Genomic DNA, 16,510 nt, shown 5'->3' on the forward strand with positions numbered 1-16,510 from the left:
TTAAGTCAGGTGGCCTAGGAACGTAAAATCAGTAACTCATATATAATATCAAGCAACTTAAATCAAGAAAGTAGCCCCAAAGAGTTGTAGAAATTGGTAGATCCAGCCAATTCAAGTCTATGGGTCCAAGATAAAACTGGAGGCTTTTTGTGACTTGCAAAGCTATCAGGTGGACCAACCAGGAAGCAGGAAAACAAAGCAGGAAGACCATGGCTGGTGGATTCAGAGGCAGATGAGACCAAGGCGTTAGCCACTGATAGCTCCCAGAGATGGCAGACAATATGATGAGAAGAAGCCCTCCATAGAATCTACTTACCTGGGGGCAGGCCACACACCTAATGCAACTTCCTTTCACTTGCACTCCACCCTAATCTTGTAACTGCCTGACTGCTCACTGCAGATTCCATCAGGAAGTGGATTATACTAAGTTAGGTCACATCATGTGGATCACTAGCCCTTAAGTAACAAACCACGGAGAATCCTGACTGAACCAAGTTGACACAGAACCTAATCATTGCATAGTCCAATGCTTAACTCATGGCATCACCAGGGCTCCTGACAGCTTAATAAAGGTTCACTATGGATACTTTTGCATGCTAGCAGATGAGATCCTAGTCTTATGAAAAACGCTGGAGGAGATGTGAACAAGAACACAGGGAAGAAGTTTACCTTTGAATAGAAGAAAATACACTTCTTTCTCAAAGGCAGTGCAAAGAATAATGGGTGAAATGCATGTGCATATGGTGAGGTTAAGGGAGTTGTGAATGTGAGAGACAGGTGGAAAAGAATTTGAGAGCGTAAATGAAGAATGGGTGTTTTAAGTAAATACACAATGAAGATCCAAAGGGTTCAAGAGTGACAACCATTTGCACAAACTTTCCCACAATATACCATAATTGGATCTACAGATATGTATGCTTTATCCTCTCTGTGATATTTCCAGCTTCTTGAAACACGAGCACTATTTTGGTTCATTTTTTCATCTACTCCCATGAAGAGTGGCAGGCTCTGAAACCCCCAGAGGCCATTGCACCTGTCCTGTAGGGTGGCTATGTGTTGGAGTTGACTCAATGGCCATGAATTTCAGATGTTACTTCCAGGATATGAAAATGAATAGCTGTATAGCAAATACTTGGTCAAGAAAAGAAGGAAAAAAGAGGAACAAAAGTGGAACTGTGCTCCACAGGATTTTCAATGGCTGATTTTTTTCAGAAGCAGGTAGGGGAGAAAAAACAGAATATTGGAAACTCTGGTCTCCTGCAATGATGAACGTGTTTGACCCCCAGATGTATAAATGTGGAGTAAATCAAAAGCCAAGGCAAAGAAATAAATCTTGGCCCAGAAGGGCACCATGACCTTGGGTGTCACCCTATGAATCACAATGAAGGATCCTTTCCCCTTTGTTCTTGATAAACCCGGAAAACAGGGAGCATAAGACCCAAGACACCAGCTTTTCAGAAGCGTAGTGTTGTCGCTTTTGGCTTACATTCCTGTAAAGAAATCTTAGACATTGATTTTAAGAAAACACACCTGACCTGACGGCAGGTCAAAGAGGAAGGGACTCACCAAAATGGAGTCAGATTGCTTCATGGCTCAGGATCAGAAATGTAGCCATTTCACTGTTAATGGCCCAGCTGCTAAGTGTAAGATTGGTGTTCTGAGCCCACCCAACAGTTCTGAGGGAGAAAGAATCTGGCGATCTGCTCCCATAAAGGGCAACATCAAGAAAACGCCATGGGACAGTTCGAGTCCTCACACTGGGTAGCTATGAGGACCGACTTCCCAGGACCTATGAACAAAAACACCACATGTTTAAAGTTCTGTTTGATTTGTGAGCGGTGCCCTTGCTCCCTTCCACAACGTGTGCACCATATGATTTTATTGCTTCTGAACTGTTCCACTAGATAGTCAGGGACCCACTTAATTATGCCAGAGAAAGCATAATTAAGCACAGGGGCTGACACATATGAAGTAATCAATAATCATTAGTCCCATTACCAATCTGTCAGCTTGTCATACTGTTGTGGATTATGGATTGCTACCCTGTTTCCTCGAAAATAAGACAGTGTCTTATGTTAATTTTTGCTCCCAAAGATGCGCTAGGTCTTATTTTCAGGGGATGTCTTATTTTCCCATGAAGAAGAATATGGTACACATTTATTGTTTTATTAAAAGAGACCTCACACTTCCTTTCGGCTCTGGCTGCTCTGCGGCCAGCAGTGAGCTGTGCGGTGGTGCCCGCCGCTACAGTCCAGAGTCCAGAGTTATGGTAGCTTCGGGGGGGCTTATTTTCAGGGGGATGCCTTCTATTTCAGCGAGAGGCAAAACTGTAAGTAGGTCTTATTTTCGGGGGATGTCTTACTTTCGGGGAAACGGTACACTCTTGAAAGCTGTGACACTGGTATTTCAAATACCAGCAGGGTCATTCGTGGTAGAGAGTTCAGTGAATCTTTAAGACGAAAACAGAGTAGTGAGAAAGGCTTGATGATCTTCTGTGGAAAATTAGCCAGAGAGAGCTCTGTGCACCCCCATAGACCATTGTCCAATAGGATGCTGGCAGATGAGACTCTAGGTTGGACGGTTCTACACATAACCCCCAAATTGCACTCACACATTGCAATGATGAGACATCTGGTGCATAACTGGGCAATCTGTCACTATGCTATACAAAAGGCAACATGAGTCAAATCCAGTCACAAGGAAACTAGAAAAGGCTATTACTCATTAGTGTTTGAGCCCTAGAGAGAGCTACTGGCATCGTGGTTATTTGTTGGGTTGTGATCCACAAGGTCCAAAATTTGAAACCGTCAGCCACTCCGAGGGAGAAAGACTGAGCTTTCTACTCTCGTAAACACAATCTCAGAAACTCACAGGGGCAGGTCCCCCCTAGCCTCTTGGGTCTCTATGAGTTGGCATGACTCAATGGCAGTGCTTTGGGGGATTTGGGTTTGGGTTTTGATATGAGTCATTGCAATGTAATTAACACCATTAGCATTATTATTTACTTTCTTACCATTGTACCATAACACCAACCAAGCATTAAAATCCTTCGGAAATGCCTGGTAGGTAGTAGTAAAATTCTAGCAAGAGAATCCCTGATATTGGAATGATTTCACCTTTTAAAAACCCAGGATCAGATGAAAACAAAATGTCTAGACACTTTTATTTAGTTTCATGTAAGCCACATGACGCACCTTGGATATATCTCATCTTCCAAGACGCTTGATCTCAAATTATGTTGGATATGCTTATGATGTAAAAGTGATGCAAAACATTTTACTTTGCTATCTTCCATTTTACCCTGCAAGCACATTTCTTCTCAAACCTTCAGCGCATCCCATTTAGACACATCACTTGATAAAGCCCACACCTGACTTGGGCTAATCTCTGCCACTTACTCCCTAGGAGACGGTCATCACACCTGTCAGCACATATTAATGAGAAGGGAACTGGGCTCCTAGATGTTGGAGAGCTCTCAGGATGCGACATCCATCTCCAAGGCTGCGCAGGAGTAAGGATAAGTGCCGTGTGGGACATCACTACGCAAAGTCCCTGTTAGTTTTACTTATCGGATATGACAAATGAGCCTCGGATAAAATATGTCTGTCAGACTTTTAGCGGCTTGACACCGCTCACCCAGCTTTGAAATGTGATAATTATCGATCAATGTTTAACACAATCTGGAGTCCCAGAAACGGATTGTCATTTACAGATTAGTGGCAGCGTCAGAAATGCACAAGCGCGAGATGGCTGTGCCTACATGCGATGCACATATTGCCTACCTGCCGAGGTGCCTGCAAGTGATTTGAATGCAGGGGTAGAACTGGGGGAGCCTTCAGCCTCCAGACAGCAGAATGCGCCCCTTGCCCTTCTCCTTTGTCAACATAAAGAGATAAATACTGCTCCTTGAAATGGTGACTGTTTGCATAAGTCACTGGGCTGGAACAGAATAACAAGAGCAGTAACAGCCACACTTCACTGCATGCTCAGTGTTCCTGGTGCTGTTATTTGTCAACCAGCGGACTGCAACTGCTGGCAACCCCATGGACAGAGGGATGCTCCCCTGGGCTTTCAGACTGTAATATTTCACCAAATCTGCATTTGAAGACTACTTCTGAAAATGTACTGCCATCAAGTTGATTCTACAGCATATTGGCTCTAGAAGACAGGGTAGAACTGCCCCCCTATTCGTTTCTGAGACTTTAACACTTCTTGGGGAAAGTTTACAACTCAAACCTTGCACTAAGTCAGTGGTTCTCAACCTTCCGAATGCCACAACCATTTAATACAGTTCTTCATGTGCTGGTGATCCGCCCCCCCCACCCCCGCCCAAACATAAAGTGATTTTCGTTGCTACTTCATAACTAATTTTGCTACTGTTATGAATCAGGCGATCCCTGTGAAAGGGTCGTCACAACCCACAGGTTGAGAACTGCTGCACTAAGTAGATGAGACGAGCATTTACCTGTATGTGTCATTCAGTGATCCATGGGAACAATCTACTGACTTACTTTATCACCTTTCATGACATTAAATGTGTCCTACGCAGTCCTATGACATTGGATTTTTTGGGTAGATTCAACAAGCCAAACAAGGCTTAAAAAGATTCAAGGATGACCAGGCCCTAGGCCTGGAGTGAACACGCAGCTGATGGATCGTTTGACTCACTGTCTTCTACGGAATCATTAGGAAGTTTTAAGACCCAATGCAAAACATAGAACATTAGAGTCGGCTGCTCTGCAACCACCATATATGATTTATCTTGTCATGTCATTGAAAGCCATCTAAATTCCTGTTTCATCTTTGAAAGGGTTGGGTTTTTAATAGGTTGTTATCCACCAGAAAGGCTGAAAAGTTGTTAAATCCTAAGTTCAGATCAAGGACTACAGCTTGGTAGGATGTGTTGTTGGACAGACTGTGCTTTAAATGGGAGCTCTTTGGAACTACGCAGGGGAGTTGGTTCAAGGGGGGCTGAGATTCTGCCTGTGGGTTAATGTTCTTGTGTTTGGTTGGAGGAAATGGGAGTCCTTTCTGGGGTGATAACTACACCTAAGGTTTGCATCACTGCCTTTCTCATCAGTGACAACCCAAAGCACCTCTGGCCATGCTCTATTTGGCCCCCGCTGGATGAACTAGCAAGTATAAAAGTACAAATACCTGACCTTCAAGGATCCCCAATGGTGTGGTGGGTTACATATTCGGCTGCTAACCTCGAGCTCCTCCATGAGAACTCCCTAGCCACTCCAAGGGAGTTAGGCGAGGCCATCTTCCCCGCAAAGATGTACAACCTGAGACATCCTAGAGAGCAGTTCCACTTTGTCCTGTACGGTGGGGCGAGCCCTAACTGACTCGATGGCAATCGTTGTTTGGGGTTTTGTTTTAAGGGGTTCTGATTTGTTAGGTCTGAGAGGGAATTTGGGGATTGCTGTGTTTTTAACGTTCCACTGGTGACTCTAGGAGTCCCTGGGTGGTGTGGATGATCCTGGCTGCTCCCCAAGAGTTGACGGTTTGATTCCCTCAGCAGGAAGAACTGACAGTCTGTTTTGGATCCAGCAGGCACTGAAAACCCTGTGGCACACAGTCTTAGGTGACAGCTAACTCCGGTGGCGTAATGTGGTTTGCCATGACAGTGTTCAAAGATGCACTTAATAAACATGTGTTCAGTGACGGAATGAAACAAAGAAACCGCTGCAACTATTGCTTTCCTAAACATCTCAAGGTTCTTTGAGTCTAGACTTAACTTATGACTTCATTTTTTGGTCCCCCACAGCAAACCATCCCTTGTGGATGCTCAATAAATATTTGTTGCATTGAATTATTAAGTATTTTAATAGTCAATTTCTACATGAGTTGACTCTGTACCACCTTATTTGCAGGAAGTAGAATATAAGTTATAGGGATCTGTCTAGAATTTCAAAAAGCTTCTGTGAAAAACTGAGGATTAGAGATCATGCCTTTTGATTCATGATCAAGAATTTACTCCAAAAAGTCACTCAGCTTCCTTAAATTACAGAGAGTCAACTCCCCATTCTGCGACACAATATTAACCTAATGTATTATTCATGAGAGCCTTGATTTACTACCTCACATTGGTTCCCAGTGGTTAGCATATTGTCAAAATCAAGATGAGTTCTAAAGTGCCCGTATATAGAAAGGTTAGTAGGGTGTCTGGGATCATGCCTTTAAAATAAATAGTATATTGAGCACCTACTATGTGCGGGGCATTGTGCTGGATGTTCCATTGATATTAGCTTGTTTCACCCTCAAAAAGCCCATGGGAAAGGTTCCAGTGGGATAGTTAATATTCAAGTCATAGCGAACTGACACAAAATAGCATTGATCCTGACTGCTACCTGATCCAAAGTGCCTAGAATATCACAAAGCAGATGTAAGGGTAAATAAGCCTTCTGAGGTGTGTTAGTCTGGGTAGACTAGAGAAACAAATTCATAGACATTCATGTGTATAAGAAAGACATTTATACACAAGAGCAACTTAATACTGAGAAAATGCCCCAGCCCATCTAGATCTAATCCCTAAGTCCGATATTAGCCCATATGTCCGATACCAATCTATAAAGTCCTCTTCAACTCATGAAACACATGTTATGATGCTGAATGTAGAAGATCACAGGTCAGTGGGTGGGAAGTATTGTGGATCCAGTGGCATTGTAAGAATCTCAGAGCTGGCAGGGGTCTCCACGTTACTGTTCCAGCTTCTTAAGAAGTGAAGAGAAAGAGAGTCTCTCAGCTCCAAGGAGGAAATCCAGGAGTTCCCAGAATCTTCAGGAGAAGGCCATGCCCACACAGAGGCTTCATTGGCTATAACCCGTTTGACAGACTAGACTCCACCCCTTCACTCTCAATCCTCTCAAGTCCCAAATTACGCCAGATTATGTAACTACCACATGAGGATGAAAGGAGCCTTGTTAGCACAGTGGTTAATCACTCAACTTCTTACCAAAAGGTTGGCAGTTTGAATCCACTCTGCAGTTCTGTAGGAGAACAAGCCAGGTAATCTTCAACTATAAAGATTACAGCCAAGAAAACCCTGCATGGAGATTCTGCTCTCTCTCACGTGTTGCTAAGAGTCAGAGACCTAACAACAACAACAACATGAGATCTAGGAGGTCCATTGGAAGTCCTCTCCCCTTTCCATCATACCATGTTGACTCTTCTGTAACTCTATACCTTAAAGGAGGCCTGGTGGTCCTTGGACAAGCCTCATCAGCATTCTGTATATGCTTATTAGAAATGTAGAGTTTCAGGTCCAGACCCTTTGAATCAATCTGCACTCCACAAGAATGGCTGGTGGCTTTTATGCAATTGTAACTTTGGGATAAGAAGCCCTCATGACATACTGGGAAACGTGTTGGGTTGCTAACCACAAAGTTGGTGGTTCAAACCCACCAGCTGGTCTGTGATAGAAAGATGGCACTGTCTTGTTTCTATAAAGATTTACAGTCTCTGAAACTGCAAGGATCAGTCCTATTCTGTCCTATAGTAATACATACGAACAGATTTAACTCAATAGCAGTAGGTTTGCTTGTGGGTTGGTTTGTTTTTAGTTTGGGAATCATTATTCTAGGAAACACATTTTATAGTATCTGTCTGAGTTCTACAACAATTCCCAAGTTAGCTATTGATATTTTCTCTTTTACATCAGAAATAGAAATCAAGAATCCATTGCTTATAATCAAGAAGCTAGATGGTCGGGACAGCAGCTAGTTAAGGGGCATGTCTAATGTACCCGCGTGCCAGATACTGGCTCACAGGCTGGAGTGTGTCCAGTGCCTGCCCTGAAGAAGCTCAGAGATCGGGCAAAGCTTTTTAACCTGGAATACATGGATTGGCATACCACCGTCAGCACCAGTAGTGTCCTGCTCTGAATGCATACATCACACTATGTACATGTCTAAGTGTATACATGAAAATGTCTGGGAGGGCTGTGTATATGTATATGTATACACATACATAAGAGCCATGATACAGAGTACTGTGTGCAGAATGCACATACAAATGCACATTATTCTGGTGTGATGGTTCATAACTTTCATCAGATTTATGTTGTTGCTGTTAGTGCTCCTGTATACAATAGAATGAAACACCGATTAATCCTCACACTTATTCCTGTGTCTGAGCCCATTGTGGTAGTCAGGTTGTATCAATAGACCTTGTGTGTGGGGGGGTGTCTTCCTCTTTTTTGCTGCCCCATCATATTTATAGAGATCACAAAAAATTACTTATTTATTATCAGACATGAACATTAGAAACCAACCATGAATGTTGGCACAGAGGATAATCACATAAATTTTACTAGAGGCTAGTGTGCACATCTGCATGAACTAATGCCTGTGTTTGATAACTACATATATCAGCATTTAACTAAGTGTAATACTTCCGTTTATCCATTCATCCTGATGAATTAAGACACCACAGCAATAATACACCCAAAGCAAACCTGCTGCCATCAGGCTGATTCTGATTTGCAGCGATCCTGCACAGGGCTCCCCAGACCAGACTGCAGAGCTTTACGAGAGGAGCTCACTTCATCCTTCTCCCGCAGAGGAGCTGGTGGGTTGGACCAGTGACCTCCTGATTAGTAGTTCAACCTTTACCCAACAGGACCGATAATAGCTCTAGGTTACACGCTGGGCTGCTACCTGCAACATCAGTGGTTCAAAATCAGTCACTGGTCCAGCCTAGGAAAACCCAGGATAGTTCTACCCTATCCTATAGGGTCGCTATGAGTCAGAATCAACTCGATAGCAGTGATTTTGGTTTTTGATTCATATACTAATTTAAGGCATTCTTTCAAGCCTTTATATTAACTAATTTAATTACCATGAACATTAGAAATTACTTCTATTTTAAATATTAATAAACAAAGGTTAAGATGATAACCGATGTGGCCACAGCCACACAGCTAGAAACTGGACACATCAGGACCCAAACATGAGGATTCTGACTAGAGTCTAGATCTCAGCCACTATCTGGCTACAAGTAATTGAAAGTATAGCTAAATATCCTCAAGGGGATTAATAGAGATCCCATTGATCCAAGCAGAAGAGAAGGAAGACCAACGGCTTATCAGTAGTAGCCACTCACCATTGATCAGCAAAAACACCCTCAAACTCACTGCCATTAAGGCAATTCCAACACATGATGGGTTTCTAAGACTGTCATTCTTTAAGGAAGTAGAATGTATCATCTTTTGCCCTCAGATCTGTTGGTGGTTTCAAATTACTGACCTTGTAGTTCTCAGTCCAAGGACTACTTCACTATAACACCAGGGCTCCTCACTCAGCCAGGGCAGCCCTTTTCAATTGCAGACCCAGAGTTTTAATCTAACTTGTTACATTTGTTACTTGAATGTGTCAAACACTCCCATTTAAATAGAAATGAACCATGTGTCTGTGCATGTCCACAGGATACTTCCACTACGTGTATGTCCATATGTGAGTTTACAAATATGCATATACACATATATGTAAAATTACTTACATATGTACACAGGCCCACACACACACAAAGCCTTAAACCAGGAGCAGAAGTCATGTCAATGTCTATCTGCCCTGCTGCTTTTGCTAACGTTCTTTCTTCGCTTCATGCTAACGTACTCATGCTCCAACCGAAGCTTCTTCCTCCCATTGTGCTGTGAATGTAATCTACTGGAAGACATTGTTAAAAACTTCAAGTACTTGGAACCCTCTCCAGCCTATGGAGAAAATGTTTTCGGGGCTAGGACCCATACAGCTATAATTCTTAATCTGCTTGGAGAACACGTATGTTTAAGACAAGCTCCTCGGGTGACTGTCATCCTCAGTTGGGCGTGTGTCATTGTCAGCCCTTTCTCAAACTGTGATGTGCCATCGCATCACCGAGAATCGTGCTAATGGGCAGAGTGTGATGTAGCAAGTGTGGGTGGAGTCGGCTTTTCTAACAAAGGGATGCTAAGGCAGAACTATTGAAGGAGGAAAGTTATACATCATTTGCTTTCACATTGATTTTCAGTTGACTTTTCTTACCTCAAATTTGAGTGCTCTGGATGCTCAGAGACACTCACCTGTCGAATTTCAGAGTGAACCTCACCTCCAAAGATAGAGGATTTCTTGTCCTTTGAGAACCAACCAAACCAAACCCACTGCTGTAGAGTCGATCTTGACTCATTGCAAACCCCTGTGGGTTCCAAGGGTGGAACTGTTAATGGGAGTAGAAAGTCCAATCTTTCTCCTACAGAGAAAGTTTCAAACTGCCAACCATGTGGATCACAACCCAATGCCTAACCACTACATCACCAGGGTATTTTGCCTTTACTAGGTGTCTTATACGTGCCAAAGGAAAACTAAAACCCATCACCAAGGATTTGCAATTAACTCATTGTGCTCCTGTAGAACAGGGAAGAATGACTCTGTAGGGGTTTCAAAGCTATGCCTCTTTAAGGAAATAGACAGTCTCATCTTTCTCCTGCAGGGTGACTGGTGGGTTTGAACTGCAACCTTTCAGGGAGCAGGGAACTCACGGCACCATCAAGGCTCCTGGTTAATGGCAAATGGGTTATTAATTCCAGGCAGGAGGCCTGTGCTATGCCTTTAATATCAACATTCTCTTTTTTTGGCTCGCCAGCATGGTTACTTGCTAGAACACAAAATGATAATCTAAATGTTAACAAGTTGTCATTAAAGAATGATGACCACTTTCAAAGTACAAGTAATCCCCGACATCCCATAAAGAGGTGATGGAAGACATGATATTTTATTCATTCTGAAGCTTCATTAGCAATTCCTCTCTGAGGCAGCTGGGACTCCAGCACCTTATCTGAGGAACTTTGCAACTGACTAGTGTAGTAATTAGTTACACCTGAAACAAGGGAAGACGTATTTGGCAGGGGATGGCTTGGGTACAAAGTGATGAAGCACCTTTTGAACTGAGTCACACAAAGAGTCTTTTGCCAAGTGCACACACAGAGGAGTCTAAAATCACATTCTGGGAGTCACGCTGGGAGGAGCTGCCTGTTCAGTGCATGGGGGTAAAAGAAACAGGGTGCAAGAAAGGGATTGGGGTCCTACAAATGTTTCCAGATATCAAGTAACAATGTTTCCAAGAATTTCCAAAATAACAGCAATCTTCATTATCCACATCATCATGCTAAGGTTCTCTGCTCCCATAAAGATTTATAGCCTCGATAACATAAGTGGTGAAGGGGGTCTGGTTGTGCAATTGTTAAGGCCTTGGCTGCTAACGGATAGGGTGGCCATTCCCACCCACCGAGCAGTTCTGCAGCAGAAAGCTCTTGTTCCTATAAAACTCACAGCTTGGAGGATCCTTCAGGACAGTTCTACTCTACCATGTTGGGTCAGTATGACTTGAAATCAGCAGTATGGTGTCCAACAGGCCTTGCTTTGGTAAATAAATTGAATGATGCATGAAAACAATGTACTATCATGTTATTTCCGTGGATCGAGGAGCTTTAAGGAGTGGAGTGGTGTCTTGCTTTCTTTCCCTTCATTGCTCTGGGTTTCTTTGTTCTCCTGATGTCTCTCCTAGGAAAGACCTCTATGCTCGGAGGACCTGCACAGGTCCCCTATTGCCACTCCCAGAGGAAGGACGAAGAGTGATGGCAAACTTCCTCAGCATTAGCTCTCCTTGGCCCAGCCTGGCTCTTGCATCCATCCTTGAACCAAGAATAGGCTAGGGAGTGGAATGCATGAGCAGCCTGGGTCACATGACCAAGTTCTGACTATTAGCAGGGGACGGGGAGGAGTTTAAATGAGCTCTGGGGGTGTCATGGACTACAATTGGGTTGCTAACCACCAGGTTGACACTTTGAAACTGCCAGCCGTTCTGAAGGGAGAAAGACAGGGTTCTCTGCTCCATCAAGATGTCCAGCCTCAGCAATCCACAGGGCAGTTCTATTTTACCCGACGGGGTCACTATCAGTCAGAAGCAACTTGATGGTAGTCAGTTTGGCAAACACACAGAAAATAAGATAAATATATATGACTTACTAAAACTAACACAAGAAGAAATAGAAAATCTGAACAGCCCTTGCTTTGGTAAACAAATTGAATGTGGGTTCTGGTGGCATAGTGGTTATGTGTTGAGCTGCTAACTACAAGGTCAGCAGGTCAAAACCACTACCAGCTGCTCTTTGAAAGATGGGGCTTTCTACTATCATAAAAGAGTCTCAGAAACTCGTGGGGGCAGTCTACCTGACCCATCGGGTCATTATGAGTCAGCATAGATGGCAGTGAGTTTGAGTTTGGGGTCTCCCTCCTAAAAAAACTAAATTAAATTTGTAAAACTTCAGGACCAGATGAATTGATGTTTCAAAATAATGTACCAGAATAATTTAATTAGTGAATTCATGGTCTTTCAACAACAGTATAAGAACAAGTATATATTTATGGAAAAATAATATGCCTTCACTTGTACCTCATATAACAACCTAATATTAATTTGAGATATGTTATAAGTATATATATATGTATATGTATATACATATATATATATATATACAAGCTAAAATGATCACTCTGATTGTGGTAGTTATATAATCTGTTGTCAATTTGAGACTTATGGGTAAAGGGGTGGAGATTAGCCTGTCAGTCAGGTCAAACCTTGATGACCTTATTTGGGGGTGCTAAGGAGATAAATAGCTCACTGGAGGTGGGACACAAGTATTGCAACTGACAAGACACATGGAACTATGCTAGTGCCCTGAGCTGGCAAAGCCTTATGGAGAGTCCTGCCAGCAATGAGATGCTTAGAACACCACTGGATCAACAAGACTTCCCACCCACCAGCCTGTGATCTTCCTGCATTTGGCATCATTGCATGTGTTGCAAGAGTCTGAAGAGGAATTTGTAGATTGGTATCAGACACATGGGCTAATATCAGACTTATGGACTTGAGCTGAATGGAGCTGGGATGTTTTCTCAATATACAATTGCTCTTTTATATAAAGCTCTTTCTTATATACATATGAGTGATATGAGTGTCTATGAATTTGTTTCTCTAGTCTCTCTGGACTAACACAGGAGGATAGGCCTACCATACACACATCTGACAAAGAACTTTAATCCAGACTCTATAAAGAACTAAGACAATTCAGTCATAAAACAATCACATGGCTCAAGAAAAAAATGAGCCAATGTCTTGAACAGATGCTTTGACAGAAGAAGATCCACAAATGGCCGATGGGTGGATGGAAAGACAATTCACATCAGCAGTCACCCCGCAGGTGCAAACTGAGCTCACTCACTGAATGTACCGCGAGCTGCCAGGACAAGCACTAGAATCCCAAATCTGAAATACATTCCACACTTTACGGTGCTTCTTGGTTAAAGTTGATGTTATTTTTTTCCAGAGTGGATACACTAGAAGGCTGTGTATTTGATTAAGCGACACTTTGGTGGTGGTGGTGCTGTGCACCCTGCTCTGACTCATAGGGTCTCTGTGCAATAGGATAAAACACTTCCTGCTTCGCAATGTGAAATTGGTGACGTGTGATTTTGTTATAAGCTGTCGACTCTTCCCTCTCTTTTCCTTCTTTTCCAAACATTGGTGGGATTTTCATCAATCATTTCTCTCCCTCTTCAGCTCTATATTTTTAGAGCCTACTACAGCTGCCTTGATGTGACAGAATGGGCTCCCATGTGGCTGAACAATGTTTGCTCAGAGATCTGGATATAATATGCCTTAAAGGCAAAAAAGAGAAGCTTGCCAAAAGGACAATTAATTGACAAATTAATATAGAAAAATTCAGGGGAAAATAGGGTGGCAGTGATAGCATGAGTGTGAACCCTAACCCCAACTGAGAAGGATTCTTGATCCCTTTTCCTGAAGATGATCCCAAAGTGCATGCTGATAGTTGCCACACTGGGCCCAAGGGAGCCAGCCAACATGAAGATGGGGCGGGGCCTGGTCAGCATTTGTTCTGCCAGACATGAACTGGCCATGACATAGCACTGACTCAAAAGCAACAAACTGTAAGTGTAAGGGGGGCTTCAAAAATTCATAGGAAATATAGAATTAAAAGATAATAGTACTTTCCCACAAGGTTTTTGAAGCCTCCTTATATTCCACATAAACAGCCTCCTCTCCAGTGGCCTTTCAGAAAGATTGGTGATCATTAGTAAGCCTCTTTTCTCTCTCACTCTATTAAAAGAACAATAGTGGAAGTCCTTCCTATTTGTATGCAGCTGCAGTGTGTGTGTGTGTGTGTGTGTGTGTGTGTGTGTGTGTATGTATAAAAATATGCTTCACACCCTGAGAAATGCTGACAAACACCCATCCTAACTTTCTTTTTTTACATAAAGCATTATCCTCTCCAAACCCCTCCCTTCTATGCATCTTTAGTTTCAAACATGAATTCAGTGTTTGAATGAGGGGCCCTAAGCAAATGGCAGATAAGCTCAAAATAATTAGTTGAAGCACAAACATTTTCTTGGTGACAATTTAACTGAGCTTCAAGTACTCTTACATACAAGTGTTGACAAAATATTACACCTAGAGCTAAACATATGAATAGGATAGTAGAATTAGCTAATTATCACTGTAATGAAGACGGCGAGGGATGGGGGAGGCAGTTGGCGCTGGGCTTCCAGAGCTCAGGTTCTGGGGCGGGAACATAAACCTCCACACATACTTGGGTGTGTGTGATGGCTCCAACAACACATGAAGAACAAGCCTGCCGGAAGGCCTGGAGAAAATGAACCAACCATGGAACTTCCAGCATAAATGCCTTTGACCTACCCAATATTGCATCTGCTAGAAAGTCTTTATTGGAGATGCCACTTTGTTGGGATCTAACAAGCTCACCTATCACGGAGAGATGTACCCCCTTTGTCTTTGTAATTGTAACGTGAGTCTGTGTACATACAGTTGCTCCCAGTTTTAGAAAACAAATAAACAAACCAAATTCACTGCCTTCAAGTCAATGCCAACACAATCTACAAACCAGGATAGATCTACCTTTATGGGAGTAGAGAGCCTCCATGGAGTGGAGAGGCTGGTGGTTCCAGATGGCTACCTTGCAGATCAAAGTCCGAGGCATAACCACTACGCCACCAGGGCAGCTTGCAAAAGGAGGAGAATTTGGTTTCCTAAATCTCTTCAGGCTTCCCTGGTACATGGGAATAAACAAAATCATCTGCATATTCTTCAGTACACTTGTACACATCAGTGCTTTAGAGTGCTTCCTTTGTGCTAGGCCCTGGTCTAGATGCTTTACAGCTGTTTCTGATACTTGGAGGTGGTAACGTTTCTGTGCTCAGAAGACCACTTTCTATGGGGGAAATTCAGGCACCTCATGCACAACCACCCTGGCGATGGAGATTTGCGTCTTGCAACGGTGACCAGCTTTCAACGTTGCTTTCAGACAAACACAGACTGGGAAGACCTGGTGATGGACTTCCGTACATATCAGCCAAGGAACTCTTATGGGCCACAACCTTCTCCTGCCCAGCCAAACATGGAGATGGCCAAGGTTAAGCAGTGTTCTGTTGTGTATGGTATCCTCATGAATTTGAGGGTGGACTTGATGGTAGCTCCAAAAATGATGCCTCACGGGTTTCCCATAAGGAACTATGAGCTATGGACGATAGAGTAGACTTGCAGGTGGACTGGAAAAGTTGGTCTCTGTCTCTGGGAAGCCAGCATGTCTGCCTTTCACACTTGGCTTAGACGTGGTCAATGGGCTTTGTCTGTGCTCTTTCCAGTCAGACGCTGCAGGGGTGAACTCTAGAACAAGTGTTTTCGCTGATGTTTCATAAGCGACCTAATCAGCTCAGCTGATTAGCATAACAGGCCCTGGAAACTTCTTTGAGATCTAGCTGGAGAGAGAAGTAGCCACCTTGGGAATAAGAACCTTGGGGTGCTTGTCCTTAGATAGCTCTTGGACCCTATTGGCTGCCCTTCTGTCTCTTGCTGCATCCCATTGTGTACTCCCCCCAAGTACAGCTTTATATGCAGCCACAGAATCAGATGAAGGGAGAAAGAGGAGGCATTTCATTTCAGAAAAATTAGCCACATGATCACAGAGTCACTGTACAAAAAAAAAAAGTGGTCAACATTTAACCATTTCAAGAGGTAGCATATGATCAAGAACCCATGGTATTGAAGAAAGACGTTCAGTCTGCATTGAAGACATTAGTGAAAAACAAGGATTCAGGAATTGATAAAAGGCCAATTGAAATGTTTCCACCAAAAACATGCGGTTTTGGAAACACTTAGTCTGTGCCAAGGAGTCTGGAAGATAGCTGCCTGGCCAGTCAACTGGAAGAGGTCCATGTATGTGCCCACTTCAAAGAAAGATGATCAAAAAGAATGGGGAAATTTTTGAGCGCTCCTCTGAGATAACTGTGGAGTCACTACATATTCTGCGGGAGCAGGGGTCCCCCAGAGTTTCAAGGCTGGCACTGTGCTGCTCCCTGGGGCAGCCTCACAGCAATGCTCAGAGAAATGTATGAAGCCTCTCATGATACATGTCTAAAGCCCTCAGCCCCCGGGA

This window comes from Echinops telfairi, unplaced genomic scaffold, assembly GCF_000313985.2.
Source record: "Echinops telfairi isolate 266 unplaced genomic scaffold, ASM31398v2 ScPeMD7_5592;HRSCAF=6446, whole genome shotgun sequence".
NCBI lineage: Eukaryota > Metazoa > Chordata > Mammalia > Afrosoricida > Tenrecidae > Echinops > Echinops telfairi.